Here is a 16981-nt window from a genome sequence, read left to right as displayed (position 1 = left end):
TGTTTACGTATATTCTTATTTCTGGAATTAATTAATTTAATAATTCTTATGTAAAAATTGGGTTACCTAAATTATTTTGGATTAGGGGAAACCTAATCTCAGACATAACACAAGACTCATTATAGACATATGTTTCGATTCGTGGCGTCTGAAAAAGGATACGTGAGTTACGGTTGGAACCGTCTGCGATTAGTCAGTGTAATAATTTAGTCACATTATTTAAAAAAGAACGATAGACCCGAAACCAGCCAAAACCAGTTCAATCAATTAAAAACCATCAATTAAATTTCCGTTACAGAATAAAGGGTTGTAATCGAAGGGTGTTTCTTTTTTCCTGGAAACTGCTGTCATGACGATATGCCTATTTGTTAATAAACAGCCAGGTTTTTAAATGCTATTGGATAAGTGGGGATACTCTTTCTCGGCTTCAGATCCATCGGTAAATTAATCCTCAGATCAGCGCTTTGATCAGTCGAGACCGATATAGATTTAGATGAAATTATATGATAAACATGTTGCATTGTTGGATTATTTTGTGTTGTTATTATTTCTATTATTTTTGTAGAAATTGCAGATGATCCCATTTTATTTTTAGATTAACCTTGGTGGCTGAAATGCTGGGTTGTACATTGTCCTCATGTCTATGATTCAACTTTCTGTCATCTGTTCTTAATTTATTTGTATTTGATTGACTTTATCTGGCCAGCTTTGTGTAATGGAAAACATTACAACTGGCTTGTACTGTCCATGAACATCTATTCAACTATTGTAAGCCTCTTCAAAAGCTGTTCTAGGTTTGTAGTCTAATACCCAAACCACAGCAATGTCCCAAATGTTATGTACTGTACAGCTTGATCTCTGCTTAGTATAGTATTCCATACTGTAGTTTAATCTTCACTCCACTGCAGATGGTTGGCTGCCCAGTTTATTTACATATTCTCAAAGGTGCAGTTGTTTTAGCTGCTATCATGACACACCACTCCCCACCCCTTATTGAAACCAGATTCAGTGAGGGGAAACAATGCATGCTGCTGCTATAGCTTGTGGTAGTAGCAGGTTAAAATAACTAGGTTATAGCCTAAATATCAGGTACAGATTTTCAAATTGTTTTTTTATTGTTATGAAACAGGGCTTATATTTGCAGTATTGGTTTATGAATGTACAGATGCACCCTTTCTACAGATATAGCACAATCAGATGCATGCAGCTGTACACTGACCTTGTCAGTTACTGTACAATGACTTTTACAGTAGCTACCACAAATTATTCCTGATCCTTTTTCGTGTCATGTTGTAACCTGCGGCTGTTATACATGATATCATTGGTATTGCGTCCAAGACCTGATAGTTCTTTTTAGCAAACATTCCATTTTTGTAACAAGCCTAATAGAATCTGTCTCTTTTTTTCATGGTGACTACAGCAAGTACAGCCCTTATATAGGGCTTTTAAGTGCTTGCCTCATTAGTATGGTCATTTTGTATTCTAAACGCTTTCTAATGCATGCCTAAGGCATAACTAAATCGATTTTTAACAGATGTGGTTTACCAGACAATTGTTTATATTAAAAAAAGACATTGTGAATGAATGTTACTTTTACAAGCTGTTAGTATGTATTAAGAGGGACTGTTTTCTTTGATCTGGAACCTTTAGGGTATGTCTAATCTCCAGCTGGTTAGTCGCAGAGAGTGGATGGCTTTGCCGTTTGTGTACAAACCAGAAAACCCCGTCTGATTACACATCTACACCCTTAACAATCCATTTGGAGATTAAAAATTAAACCTTATAATGGTTCATGACACAACTGCATTAAGCATTGTTTGTTTTTCTTTATTGCAGTGAATTTCTATTGAAAGGGAAAAGGAAGAGAGGAGGGGATTTACAAGCCAATTGTAAGTACTTGTATTATGTAATAATATATTGTTGTGTACACGTATTTACTTGCGTTAAATTCTAACCAACAAAAACTTGGCTTAGAGGGTTAAGCAGAGGGTTAAGCAGAGTGTTATCTGTATAATGAGGGACGGCAGCAAAAGACTGTTCACACAAACTGGAGAATTATTGTGAAATATGGCTCTTGAAATTAAATGTTGCTCAGGGACATAGAATTATTGCTTGATTACCAAATGAGCTTGCATTTTTTTTAGTTAAATGATACAAATACAATAAAATAAATTAATATGTGTAGGTATAGTCACCCTTTTATCAGCAGGGGTACCTCAGAAAAGAGAAAAGACCCCAAATTAGTTCAAAAGTGGGAGCCTAATAATAAAGTGTTGCTACAAGTACCGAATAGTTGGACAGACAGATTTAGAGTGAATTGAGACAACACTATGACCCTCTTATACCCCCTGATAAGAACCTAATAGAATCTGAACAGACTAAGCTCCACCTATCATCCTTGCACTAATAGTACATCCCCTACCCAAGATAGAATCATCCCAGTTATCTGCTGAGAACCACCTTTGGTGCACTGATCTGATTCATCTTTTTGAAATCCCTCCCCCCCCAATCTGGCAGTAAGCAACACCAAGACCTCATTAGAGAGGATGAAGGACAGGGTTTCAAAGCCAGCACTCCTGAGACACTTTGCAGTAGCTACAGTTGGACTTCTCCACTTCCTCCATCCCAATAGGGCTCTTCCACAGTAAAGTCTTATTAACCTTCAACAGAACACCTCGTGGAAGATAATAATTACAAAAAAAAAAGAATGTGCTCGTTTTAAGGTTAAAGTGGGACGTTACTGTGCCCAGACTTCCAGGACAAAATCGAAACGGATGAAACAAAATCACCAGATTCTTTCTTAAAAATAACTAACCCTTCTCCAACTAACATTTTAGAAACCATAAAGAGAAAGTTAACCATGTTGGTTTGCAATTCTGTGGTATAACTGTCTTTCTGTGTGTGGAACTGTTTAGTGTAATACACACTATGTAAGATTTTTTTTTGCCAGTTGCAGGTATATTGATCATGAAACAGTAATTCATTACAAATTATATTATATGCTACTCTGTTTTTATACCCTGCCTCCCCTTTGAGGTTGTTTATCACAGTGAGAAAGTAACAGTGAGAACTCATATACAGGCACTAACTGCTCCTGTCAGGGTTTTTTTTCTGTTTATCCTCTAATCCTCTTATATAACCATGCAATGTCTCTTGAAAAAAAAAGAAAAGAAAAGAAAAACACATTTTCTCTATGTTACGTGGGGGGCACATCCACTGTAACACCAAACAGGTGAAGAAGATACTGAAAATGATAATCTTGTCAAGGCTCCGTCAAAATTCTTATTCCCTAGAATGGTGGGCTGCACTGCTGCAAAGACCTTATCCATTTACTGTCATTAAGTCAGAAGCAAGGAGGATTGGCATAAAACCTGTAGCTGTTCAACATTGATTAGTATTTGATTCGCAATGTCTTATACTAAAATCCGTTGGTATCTTTTGTTGCTATGTTTTGTAGCTGATTGGAATGTGAATTATACAAGTCTCACAAGCTAATAGCTATACAATAAAAGTAAATACTTAGCACCAAAAAGGAACAGCTGATACAGCCTCTAAAAGCATTTCTACATTTTGGATTAACATGGTAAAATTAAATAATGGTAACACAATGTTTTATGCTATGATTATTAGAGACTCTCTCCACCCACTTTTATTCACTTTCATAACCTTTTATCATATATTGATTACAGTGGGGGCATAATGGGTGCCTTTACAGTGGGTAGGCTGGTCTTTGTTGCCACAGAAACATACGCAGGTAACGTGGTTCAGGATATCAATACAAATACCCCATGTATTGTAGAAATATCATTTTATTGAACAGAATGCAAGACAATAGGCAGTGAATACACAGAGTGACTACAAAACGCACTTGTGATGATGTACAGTGTTTGTGCTTAGTGAGACGATCGCTTGATAGATATTTTGATGACCCATGTAAGTCTGTGGGCAGCTGTAAAGGCAGAGAAGGGGGAGGTGGGAGGGTCGGTGATGCTTGTACAAGCACGATAGGCTGTGTGTAAATCTGGGATTTTATACAGTAATAACCGTGACATAGTGCTAGGGCTGCTCCTCCTCCTGAACTACGCTTAACAAAATCACAAATAAATCTTACTTGCACCAGGGGAAAGTCTATGATTTTGTAACGATGCAATACAGGTTTGCAAAGACAGGTGCAGCACTTATTACTGTAGGCAGCAAACAAGAGCAGGCCTTTGTTTGGATAAACTCTACAAATACACAGGGCCTCCCCTTTTGAACCACAGCTTGAAAGCTAGTCCTGCAGGTTTTTATTATCAATAAAACTAGCCTTGTATCTCAATTCTGGATTCTTTTTCAGTCTGCTGCTATTGCTCTCTCCAATCCATCTTTGTTTACACAATTTGGGACGTGTTGTTTTTTTTTTTTTTTTTTTTGGGGGGGGGGGGGGGGGGGGGGGGGGGGAGTTATGACAAAAATGCTGAAATGTAATCCCCTACAGTGAAACACATTTCAAGTTAGCAGTTTTACTGTCAGTTACTTTGCCAGTCTTTGATTATTTCTTATAGTCTCTGCTACTGGAAGACTAATTTACTAAAAATGTTGTATCCCTTAACTTCTTTACATAACAACCAAGAGGTTGTATTTCTTTTAAACCTGGCAGTGTTTTATCTGTTACCATATAAGCTGGCTGCCTGCCTGTGTACAGGGTAAGCACATGTACTTCCTACTGTGTTAGAGAAAAAATCTCCATGGCGACTGGAGGAAGCCCCATAGAATCAGCTAGGGAGATGAGGGTTATGAGTCTGTAGAATTTCAGCATGCATCGTGGCTGAAAGCCTAATCAGATAAGCAAGCAGCGAGGCAACAGAGTGGTACAATATGGACAGGATATTTGAAACAAGCAGTTAGACTTTTTTTTTTTTTTTTAATTAAATCATTACTTGCATTTCTTATTCCCTGGCCACAGAGCAGATCATAAAGCAGGAAGCAGTCACATAGATAGGCAGTACTTAGTGTCATAGATATCTTATGAATATAAACTTAAAGAGCAAGTCCCCATTATCACATGGTAGCACTTCATTCAAGCTGTCTGTGTAATTAATACCTTTCAGATATGTTCACAGCAAGTACCATGTAACCCACTGCTTTAAAATTGCATTACTGCATTGCTCAGAGGACTGTGTTCATTTAAATTGAAATATATAAAAAGCATGTTTCAAGGTACTGTATTATTATTATTATTATTATTATTATTATTATTATTATTATTATTATTATTATTATTATTGTTGTTGTTGTTGTTGTTGTTGTTGTTGTTTCAAATGTTTAATTTGAAATGGAAGTTTACTATAATACAAATAGTAAAGAAAGCTGATTTGTGCAGCCCCTGATGAAATTATGTTGCCATGCAATATAACACAGAGAAAAAGCAATATCTAAAAAAAAAAAAGTAATTCTTGTCTGTCTGCCGTTCAACTCAATAACAAATCAATACATTTTCAATGATGATGTGTCCTCAAAAAACTTGAACAAAATTTGGTGATAAATTAAAAGCATTAGGTTGTACTTTACCATTACCTCAACAAATTGCACAGCATGCTAACAAGTGCTGCTAGGAATTTCAAAAATGGCCAGGTCAGGTTTAAAACGACCTATGTATTTGACTTAGAAAGACAGATTTAATTGGCTTTGCCTGTTTTGATGTCATTCGGACTCTCAGTAAAAGATGTGCTTGATTCATTAGTTCAAGAGGCTGCATTCATGCGATAATGAGGGGAAAGGTCAAAAGCAGCCTTCGAGCCTGGTCAGAGAATGTCTGTCTGCCATGTAAACTAGGTTTATGGGTACTTCAGTCTATTCTTTTTATCTTTTTTGTGGTTGACCTGAGGGGTTAGTTGCCATTGTTGTAAGCCAGGCCCCGAGTGAAGCAATGCTCCTCAGTTTCTTCTTTTGTTTTTTAATGGATGCTGTAATACTTTAGTCACAGAATCTCATGGTTGGCTCCAAGTCTAGTATACTTTATTCCTGTAATAGCTTTACTGAAGTCTTGAGAATATGAGCACATGCAGTTATAATGTAATATATACAGTGCATATGCTCGATATAGCTTCAGGTCTCCACTGCCTGCCTCTATTCATATTAACGCCCAGTTTTACTGGCAAAAGGTTACAAAGCACACACCCTCTCCAAAGCGCCCCTCCCCCATTCAAACCTAGTGGATTGGTTTATCAATTACTGTTGCTTTATGCTTAACCACTTCCCACAGCTTCTATACTGAAGACAACATCCATCACTAGTGTTAAGTGTCCCAGTGGGAAATTCTGAATGATGTATTTCTTTGCCATCCCAATGGTGCCCTCCCAGGTTGAGTGGTGGCATACCGAGCAGTTCCATGTGTGAGGGTTCTGGGTTTGTGTAAAATCAGGATAACAGCATAAAGGGCTGTGTGATTTTGAATGCTGAAGTGTTTTCTAACTTGCTGATTTTGTCACCAGTCTTCTAGCAGGTCATTAATATGCTTAACCATAATATAAGCGATACTGTTGGTTGTGTTCAGTAATTGTTGAGCAAGACAAACTCGGTATATCAAGTCTGTATCATCTGTGTTATCTAGGTGGAGCGCAGAGCCTCAAGCGGCAGCTTATTTTGTCAACAGTGTTTATGTCCAGTTATTGATTGGTATCCTTTGGGAGTTGTGTGAGTATCCGTGTCTTTGCTGAACTATATATAGGCTGTCTGAGTGTGTTTGTACTGGTCTTCATTAAGGAGAGCTCAGCTCTCTTGACTCATCTTACTTTGAACCAAGGCCCCAGATAATAAAAATTAGTTAGTCAGTCCTTTGTTAAATTAAGTCCTTGTTTTTTACATTTTTGAACTGTACATGCAAATAATAATACTATTATATATATATATATATATATATATATATATATATATATATATATATATATATATATATATATATATATACACACACACACACACACACACACACACACACACACACACACACATGTATGTGTATATATATATATATATATATATATATATATATATATATATATATATATATATATATATATATATATATATAAGGTGTGTAATGATTAACACATAGTTGTGTTCAACGAAATGTGATACTATCTTTAGATGATATATTTAGGCTTGCTACTTTTCGATATTAATCGGTAAGGCGCGTTAAACATTGAATTCCCCAAAAATATGAGTTTGACTGAAATAAATTCATATATGATAAATGTCGGTAAAACCAATTGCTTTTTGATTTTCTAACCAAACATAATCATTTAGAAATCCTCTATAGTTTGTGTAGTTTTTATACTTGCTGTCTGTCCCATCTCTGTTCCGCTCTGATGGGATAGGGGTCGCTATCAGTCATCTCAGTGGTCCGTTAGTACTGTAGTTTCACCCTGTTCTGACAGATCTTGTTGACTCAAGCAGAGCTAGAATGCTCTCATTTGTTTAAATGACTGTCAATCATCAAGACCTGCACCAACTGTGCACTTTCATTTGCAACCTGTCATTCAAAGCTTTTGCTTTAGGTATACGTTACACGGTTACTAGTTTGATTCAAAAATGGCCCGCAAGAGGAAAACTCTTAATGAATATCGTGCACAATTCCCTGGCCGATGGCTGAAGTCTCTGCGGCAGGACGAAGCAGGCCGTCTGCCTTGCCTTCCAGTGAATCTTGAGTCCAGCTGTGCTGAAGCAGGAGAGGGGTGGAGCTCAGACTCTGAATAATAAGTTCAAGTTAGTTCTGTTCAACTATCTAATGTTTTGTTATGTACATATTACACCATGTAACAATTTTTTAATTTTTTTTTTGTCCCTGGGTAGTAAGTGTTATTTCCTAATTGCTTATGCCTCAAAAGTATAGAAAATGGCTATTATTCCCCACAAACTTTGCTTTTGTGACCAGGACAGTGATATTTCAAAATATCACTATTTCCAATGGGAAAATGGGCAAATGTGTGTCTTTTCATTCACATAAAGTCAGAAAAAAACAACATATGAATCCAAATTAACATGTATCTATACTAAAGTAATACAAAAATGACTACAAAAGATTTAGGAGTAGTTTTTCGAGGTTTACGATTATACTGTATTTACTGTATAATCTTAAATCTCGAAAAACTACTCACTTCTAAATCTTTTGTAGTCATTTTTGTATTACTTTAGTATAGATACATGTTAATTTGGATTCATATATAGTTTTTTTCTGACTTTATGTGATTAATATTTAGGATCTATATCTTTACAAGGTATAGCTCTGCTGTGACCAAATGTTATTACAATTACAATGAGTTAATATACACTGTACTTAATCCAGAGCTCAGTAAGTTTAAAACCTCATAAAAAGTACGTTTTCAAACACAGTTGGCTAGCATGCAGGGGGTTGTGTGCAGGAATTGTAATTAGCAATGGCTTTTCTCTAAATCTTACTGTCAATAACTGCTAGCATTTTCTAGGCTTCCTGATGTTACTCGCAAGAGCATCTGGGTCAGGTCTCTTCGTGTTAATGACTATGGAGTTATGCTCTGATTCCCTGTTGAATTGACTGAAAAACAATTACAAAATGAAATACTAAAGCAGTGGCATGGATCACGCTTTGTTTATTGTATTTTCACACAGCTCTCAGGAAGTACAAGGTGGCTAGATGACTTCCTCTCTTTCTGTTTTTTTTTTTTTTTTTAAATGAATGCCACTCTTCAATTTATTTATAACTTCTCAGTGGAAATTTGTTATTTGCAGCTTTCTGACATTTCGCATGTGTTGGCTTTCAAACTACTGTTTGTGACAAAAAAAATAATTAAATGTGACAGTATGTCCTATTTTATGCCCTCAGTTCTTGTAGGGTTTGAAAGATATAAATACATTTCAGCCTTTTGTGCATTCATCAAAGAAACTGTTCCTAGAAGGGTGATTGGATTTTTTTTCAAAACCATTGTTCAGGATATTCCCAGCTCTTTCTTAACAAGCACGCTACAATATTTAGGGCCTCATTCACTTAGCATCAGTAAATGAGCAGAATTTACCGTGTGGCAGGGGTAAGCCACACCGTGCACAAAAATGAACCAGCGGTACCTCTATTCACTAAGCTAATTATATTCACAAATAAAGCAAACTAAATGATTAATTTGCAAGTTGTCACAGTGCGCGCAGAATTCAGCACGCGGAATTATGCATAAGGTTTACTCCCACTGTATTATAATATATCTATATAAGTGCACTCGAAAGGAAAGGTAAGAACGATTTTGAGTTTGTCACAGTGACATCGACCAAGGAGGAAAGAGTGAAGAATCTGAAGATTGCTGACCAGGAGCTAAATGCATTATCAGAAGAAGTGGTGGGAAATTATGAACGGCTTTTTCTGCTAAATCAGCGAGAATATTAACTTCAGTGAAACATTAAAGACAAAATAAATGCGCTCTGTAGGTGGCGGGTGGGGGATCTTGTCCCGTGAGACAGTCAAAGCAGAGAAAGCAATTGTTAATGAAACATGTATATTTAACTCTGCAAATCAAATAAATATTTGTTTGCTCAACTTGATCTCCCTCTGACTGATACGTAATATTAATCAGAAGTCAGCAAAGCACTCACTCAGTCAATTAAAAATTCACTATTTACATTTCAAAAGGTGTTTGGCAAAACATTACTTTTTTAACATTAGATGCTGTTTGATTGCTTGTATTTATGAGTGCACCTCAAGCCACACTCTGTGCACTTTCATTTATTTGACATTTACAGGTTATTTTGTATAGTTTAAAGCTACACTTGCCTCGTAATGTTTGTATATCCTGGACTGTCTGAGGATGTACGAGTACACTGTAACATTGGAAGTTGAGTCACTATTGAAACAATCTTTAAAAATGAAACAAACTTTTGCTGGAAACTAGAGCCATTTAAAATGGTCTGTGTTGGCTGCAAAAAGAAGTAACAAGCAGACAAAATAGTTTTTTTTTTTAAATGACATATTCAGCAACATTTTTGTAAACCTTTAAAACATATCTTGACACATTGACCGTGTAATTCCCATAGCCTGTTTTGGTGCCTTTAATCCCAAAATATTAAACACGGGAGAAACATTTTAAAACCACAAATACCATCAAATTATTAGTAAATGATATAACATCATATATGCCACTTGAGAATATCAACCTAAAATAATAATAATGAAAAACATTGTATATGACTAAACATAGACATAAACAGCTAGTGTTTCTCCCTCTGCTACATTGTCTATTATTACAAAGGCAGCCACACAATTGAAATCAATGCCGTTCTCCACAGGCATCTTAATGGTATCCTGACCTACCTCTGTTGTGTGTTAGAGTAAAGATACAGTGTATCTACTAAGTAATCAGTAAGTTGTTTATTAAATGAATATGGTTTGCATATCATATACCTCCCTCGCGGTATTTTGTGATGTGATTTGCATGCATTTCCACACATTAACATTATTCATTATATTTAAATGACTCGAACGTGGTACTTTTTCCATGTGCTTTATTCCATGCGCTAGCTTGCCTGTCACTGATTAATGAATACAGCAAGGGGTTTACTTTGTGCAAAACACGTTACCAGTGTTTAGTGAATGAGGCCCTTAATGTCTAATTACATAATTTCTCAGCTGCTCTTCAGCAAGTTATACTGCCACTGTACGTTTTCTCGCCTTTGGACATTATAATCGGACATTATTCTTAGCAACAAGAGATCACAAATACATAGCAAAATACATGCTAAAAAAGCTCAGGTTACCCGTGCTTTGTAGTTTTTAATAAACTAAGAATGAGAGAAGCACAGCGAATAATATCACATGCCAAGCAAAATCAACCTTTTAATTTGAACTAACTCTGTGGTTCAGTTCAGCTGCTTGAGAGGTAAAGCACGTCTAGTTACTGTAGTTATTGTACCATTGTGTGCCAAACTGTCTGTCCTGATGGTCGGGATAAGAAGAACTAGCCTGACACATACAGTACTGAAGCAAACCTTTTAATTTCATATTTTAGTTGTATTTTTTTATTTACAATCTAAATGAATAATCTCAAGGTTATTTTGTGTGCCGTACCTTTTCAAGAACTTATATTAATGAACAGGTATTAGCACTGCAAACACCTGAATGTGCAACAGGCAAGGGTTTCTAATTGATGCATTTATTAGTTCATGCTGTAGACTTAAAAGAAGCTGCACAATGTGTTGAATAGTTAGTAAGCATGTCAGATAGTGATCTAAGGGGGAATCACATATAAGACTCACACAACATACATAATAGGATATTAAACAGGTATAACATTGAATATAAGGACAATGTAGATGATAGTATAGTATATACTAGATATAGTAAGAGTGGCAGACAGTTTCTTGTTTAAACCCGATTTTGAGGGATATGTTTTCGGGACGCCATTTGGCACGCTTGGTGTCCGTGTCACTGAGAATTTTTTTTGGTATAGATTGTGAAAATCCAGTTTTAAAGTTACAGAATGGAGTAAAAATTGAGTTTTTACAAATTATTGAGACAATTTTTTGCACTGAAATTACTAAAAAACAGCTGCGATCGTTAACAAGGAGTGCCTTTTTGTGGAACCAACAAAATCGATCACGTAATTACAGCGTTATTTGGACTTTTCTTTGTGCATGCGTGGTTGTTCATAATGAACAGTAAGTACTTATTTTCACTGGAAATTAAGAGATTAAACAAATGTCACATAGTCATCAGTCATTATTATAGTTGTTTTGGTTTTAATCACAAAGGAAAGTGAGTCTTTAAAACTTCTAAAGGATATCTACTGTATTAGTCTGTTTCAGAGAACTTTTGAATCCTCAGCCACCCACTGCCTGCCCAGTGGTGGTGATTTCCTATGTTGTCTGAAGTGAACCCACCTACTGTACCAGTTAAGCAGTGTGTGCTGAAAAGCCTGGTCAGAAAACTGGTGAAGTAAGAGCACAGTGGAGGTCTTACCTGACAATTTCCTGTCTTTTTCGGCTTTGTCAGCTCTTACTGTCGCTTAAAACATGTATTTTGTATTTAATACATATGATTATGTAGAACATATGCCTTGAAAGTTATTGCTTTTCATACATATTACTCATTAAAATGTAAAGTGTGCAGTCTTTTAAAATTATTGCCCTTTGGTACAGTATAGGACCTATTTTATGAAATAACATATCTTGGTATGTTCAAACTATAGTGTAAACATGGTTTAACATGATAAATCCAAAAACATGTTTTTATTATGGTGGATTTTTTAAAAATATGTGTTATTTTTTATTAGAGATGCAAACCATACCAAGTCATTTAGTATCTGCCCTAAATTGTGTATTGGAGAAGAAAGACATTTAGTGTAAGATAACTATACAATGAACACAATTATCTTGCCTCTAATTGCTGCTGATGCGTGATCCCAGATATCTAAATGAGACATCTGAAAGATGAGAGTTAAGCTGTCCGAGGTGCTGAAATTACTCAGAGCTTCTGCAGCAAACATTTCCTTAGCAGACGTGCACCAGCTCTCAAATTGTAAGTTGAACCAACTTATATGTCTTTTCGGAAAACTAAATTTATATAGTAGTTTTTTTTTTTTTTTAAATTTTAATTATAGATTTATATTTAAATAGGCACACTTTAATTTAGGGTAATCCAGTGTGTTCAGCAAATCCTGATTTCAAAAGTGCAAACCCGGAGTCAGTGTCAGCTTTACCTAAAAGGTGTTACAATGCGCCTAAAGCTACTAGTGGCATTTTAAGTGGAGAGATGAATGTGAAAAATCTAAATGTGCCAAAGAAGGAGAGAAGGAATTGGCAACCCAGTATGGCATTATGATACCAAGTGAAGTCTGCATGGACTGTAAGCTTTAATAAAGCATATCTGATTTGATATGTAACCTCTATTGTGTTTTGTTGATGAAGGAACCATGTGATTGCTTTTTTATTTGATTATTAAAATCAAACCCCAATCTTAATATTCTTTTAGCTTTGTTTTGTGCCCTTAGCCCTCAACATCTTGATTATTAAAGCGTGCTTATGAAAGAGCACAGGGCATAGGAATAATTGACAGCACTTTACTATTGGAAGCCTGACCAACAGCAAATCTATAGCAAGAATTTGCATCAAAATGAACAGGTTGGTCCAGCATTGTCAAAATTGTCAATATTGCACAGCATACTTATTCAATATATTCATATAAATTGTTTTGTCAGATGAAACTGATTGGAATAAGGATGCTCCAGGGACCTAGCTGAAAGTTATTTGCAATCAGTTGTTCATTTCTATCAGCAGTAGACGAAGCTAAAACTGGCGTGAAGTGGAATTCTCTCAGCCCAAATCAGCAATTTATGCTGGCAGATAATGGTCTCTCCAAATCGCTTTGATGGAGTGACCTAATGAACATGCAATGCAAATTACACTGAAGGTGGGTAGCCAACCTTGACGGCTGAACATGTAGACAGTTGATTTTACAGTCAGGGCAATATTGAGGTAGGTGAAAAACATGGGACTGGGAAACGCGATGCAAATTGGCAACCTTTGACCTTGTGACACATCTGGTTTCTGATTGGACTGTGCAGATGGAGCTGCCATGCTAGCCCCAGTTTCATATTGGAATGAGATAAGATTGAGTCGTACAGGTTGGTTTCATGTTGCAGATTGAAATGCGGTAAAAGGAACACCTGAATAAAATATCTTAACCTTTTATTAAGCTTTCCAGACGTCCACCTCAGTCAATGTTGATTCATTGCTTAAGCACTCTTTAAAATGTACGGGAAGTCAGCCTGCAGTGCAAGAGGTTAAGTTATGAGCCCTATGTTAATGCCAAATTGTCTGGAGCTTCCTTCTAGTACATATTCCTAGCTGGGAAAGGGCAGTCAGTGATACAGTACTGTGCAAAAGTTTTAGGCAGGTGTGAAAAAATGCTGTAAAGTAAGAATGCTTTAAAAAATAGACATGTTAATAGTTTATATTTATCAATTAACTAAATGCAAAGTGAGTGAACAGAAGAAAAATCTAAATCAAATCCATATTTGGTGTGACCACCCTTTGCCTTCGAAACAGTGTCAATTCTTCTAGGTACACTTGCACAAAGTCAGGGATTTTGTAGGCGTATAGTCAGGTGTATGATTAAACAATTGTACCAAACATGTGCTAATGATCATCAATTCAATATGTAGGTTGAAACACAGTCATTAACTGAAACAGAAACAGCTGTGTAGGAGGAATAAAACTGGGTGAGGAACAGCCAAACTCAGCTAACAAGGTGAGGTTGCTGAAGACAGTTTACTGTCAAATGTCATACACCATGGCAAGACTGAGCACAGCAACAAGACACAAGGTAGTTATACTGCATCAGTAAGGTCTCTCCCAGGCAGAAATTTCAAGGTAGACAGGGGTTTCCAGATGTGCTGTCAAAGCTCTTTTGAAGAAGCACAAAGAAATGGGCAACGTTGAGGACCGTAGACGCAGTGGTTGGCCAAGGAAACTTACTGCAGCATATGAAAGACACATCATGCTTACTTCCCTTTGCAATTGGAAGATATCCAGCAATGCCATCAGCTCAGAATTGGCAGAAAACAGTGGGACCCTGGTACACCCATCTACTGTCCGGAGAAGTCTGGTCAGAAGTGGCCTTTATGGAAGAATTGTGGCCAAAAAGCCATACCTCCGACGTGGAAACAAGGCCTAGTGACTCAACTATGCACATAAACACAGGAACTGGGGTGCAGAAAAATGGCAGCAGGTGCTCTGGACTGATTTGGCTGTAGTAGAGGGCAGTTTATTTGCCGAAGGACTGGAGATCAGTACACGAATGAGTGTCTGCAGGCAACAGTGAAGCATGGTGGGGGTTCCTTGCAAGTTTGGGGCTGCATTTCTGCAAATGGAGTTGGAGATTTGGTCAGAATTAATGGTCTCCTCAATGCTGAGAAGTACAGGCAGATACTTATCCATCATGCAGTACCGTAAGGGAGGCATCTGATTGGCCCCAAATTTATTCTGCAGCATGACAACGACCCCAAAAACACAGCGAAAGTCATTAAGAACTATCTTCAGCGTAAAGAAGAACAAAGAGTCCTGGAATTGATGGGATGGCCCCCACAGAGCCCTGATCTCAACATCGTCAAGTCTGTCTGGGATTACATGAAGAGAGAGAAGCAACTGAGGCTGCCTAAATCCACAGAAGAACTGTGGTTACTTCTGCAAGATGTTTGGACCAACCTATCTGCCGAGTTCCTTCAAAAACTGTGTGCAGGTGTACCTAGAAGAATTGATGCTGTTTTGAAGGCAAAGGGTGGTCACACCAAATATAGATTTTTCTTCTGTTCACTCACTTTGCATTTTGTTAATTGATAAATATAAACTATTAACATGTCTATTTTTGAAAGCATTCTTATTTTATAGCATTTTTTCACACCTACCTAAAACTTTTGCACAGTATTGTACATACACAGGCGTTCACTGACAGATCTCACCTGATTGTTTCAACACCAACACCTTTAAGATGTGCTTTTTTTTCAAACAGTGTTTCATAAATACATCTTACAGATGTGCAACTCTAATGTACTGCATATAGATACCCTTTCCCCGTCACAAATTTCTATATAAAAATTTGGCCACGGGTTCTGTAACGGGAGATCTGTGCTGACTGGCTGGCGCATGCAGGAAGAGGGCAGCAGCCTTGTAAGATCCGCCTGTCAGTCACGGCGATGACACCGAGAGGTGGGGAAGAGGATGTGTTGGTTTTCCCTCCATCTGAGTGGCTGAGAGGAGGGCCTTGGGGGGATTGTGATATGTACTGCATTTGGTTGTGCATTCAGGTGGCTATGACCGGGGAAACCCAGTGACGCTAGCTGAGGAGGTGAGCGTAAACAAACACCAGGCAGGAATGCCAGTGGTGGGAGCGAAAGAATAAAATCAGGCAAACACAGTTGAGGAAGACAGCTGTTAATATATGGTGATTAATATATGGTTACCTACCTGAGGAGACATGTGTAGTGATAGGGGAACCTTGGCCACTCCAGTGTATAGTGCACAGCAAAGCGTAGGACGGAGACCCGAGCTGACCGGCATAGCGGCAGTGGGGGCACTGCGTAAGCAGCACTTTTGTTTTGTAGTTTTACTATTGTGTTTTACTTTCCCTTTTCATTTCGCCTTTGGTTTTCATTATTACTTTTGATTTTGCGCCTGCACGAACCAGCAGAAGCCTGTGTTGGTAACCCTGTGGTCCTGATTACCATTGCCGGTATACAGTCACACAGACAACAGCGCCCTCTGCGGGCTAAAATAAATCAAAAAGAAAAATAAATTAAACTGGGCACCTGTGCTATGTTTTCAAGTACCAACTTCTGTCTCCCGTGTCAGTGAATACCCCCACCCTTCCACAGGTTCTCTAAAACAACATGTGGAAAGTTACATTCACTTTGTACAATAAAACCTAAGATAGAAAGCAGCTTCAACATTGAGATGAGATGTTAATGCATTTACAGAAGACTTCTTACAGATTGCGCAGTAAAAATAATTTGCGTTTTTGGATATTTCATTTTATACATTTTATTCCAAATTACTTTCTATCACAAGCCTCTGCCTGGTTGAAGTGACAAGTTCATTTCAATAAAGGGATGTTATTATACTGTTTTAATTTAACTCAATTATTCAGACCGTTAGTATGTGAATTCTAATTTAGGAGAGATATTATGATCAGTCTTGTAAAATGTAAATGCTACCATAGCATTGCTGGCAGACAAATTGCCATAATAGGTCTAGAATTGAGGCATGTGCACAGGCTCAAATCATACAGTGGTAATTAAGGGGTGCCTATTTCCTTGTTTAGTAGATTTCACAAAATAGACCAAATGTCATAGAGTACTCTATAAGCTTGCCTGTCTCATGAATATACATTCTTAGCTCAGAGAGAAAACATGAAAGTCCTTTCTACCATCTCTGATGAAGAACAACATCACAGAACAGGGTTGGAGTCACAACCAGCACTTCTATGCAA

At 37.2% G+C, this 16981-nt stretch overlaps 1 protein-coding gene across 3 annotated transcripts in view; it reads left to right on the top strand.

Annotated features, from left to right (window-relative positions):
• Positions 1-16981, top strand: part of LOC121320038 (synaptotagmin-1-like) — a 188876-nt gene that overhangs the window by 70351 nt on the left and 101544 nt on the right. For 2 of the 3 annotated variants that reach the window (XM_041258163.1, XM_041258165.1), the window contains exon 2: positions 1837-1889. The exons of the other annotated variant lie outside the window; for it this stretch is intronic. The gene's annotated coding sequence lies outside the window, so the exon portion shown is untranslated. The remainder of the gene's footprint in view (positions 1-1836; positions 1890-16981) is intronic. 3 annotated transcript variants of the gene reach the window in all.

The sequence above is a fragment of the Polyodon spathula genome, chromosome 8 (genome assembly GCF_017654505.1).
Source record: "Polyodon spathula isolate WHYD16114869_AA chromosome 8, ASM1765450v1, whole genome shotgun sequence".
Classification (NCBI taxonomy): Eukaryota; Metazoa; Chordata; class Actinopteri; order Acipenseriformes; family Polyodontidae; genus Polyodon; species Polyodon spathula.
Note: the sequence above shows the minus strand (reverse complement) of the source record. Positions and strands in the feature narration are given on the sequence as shown.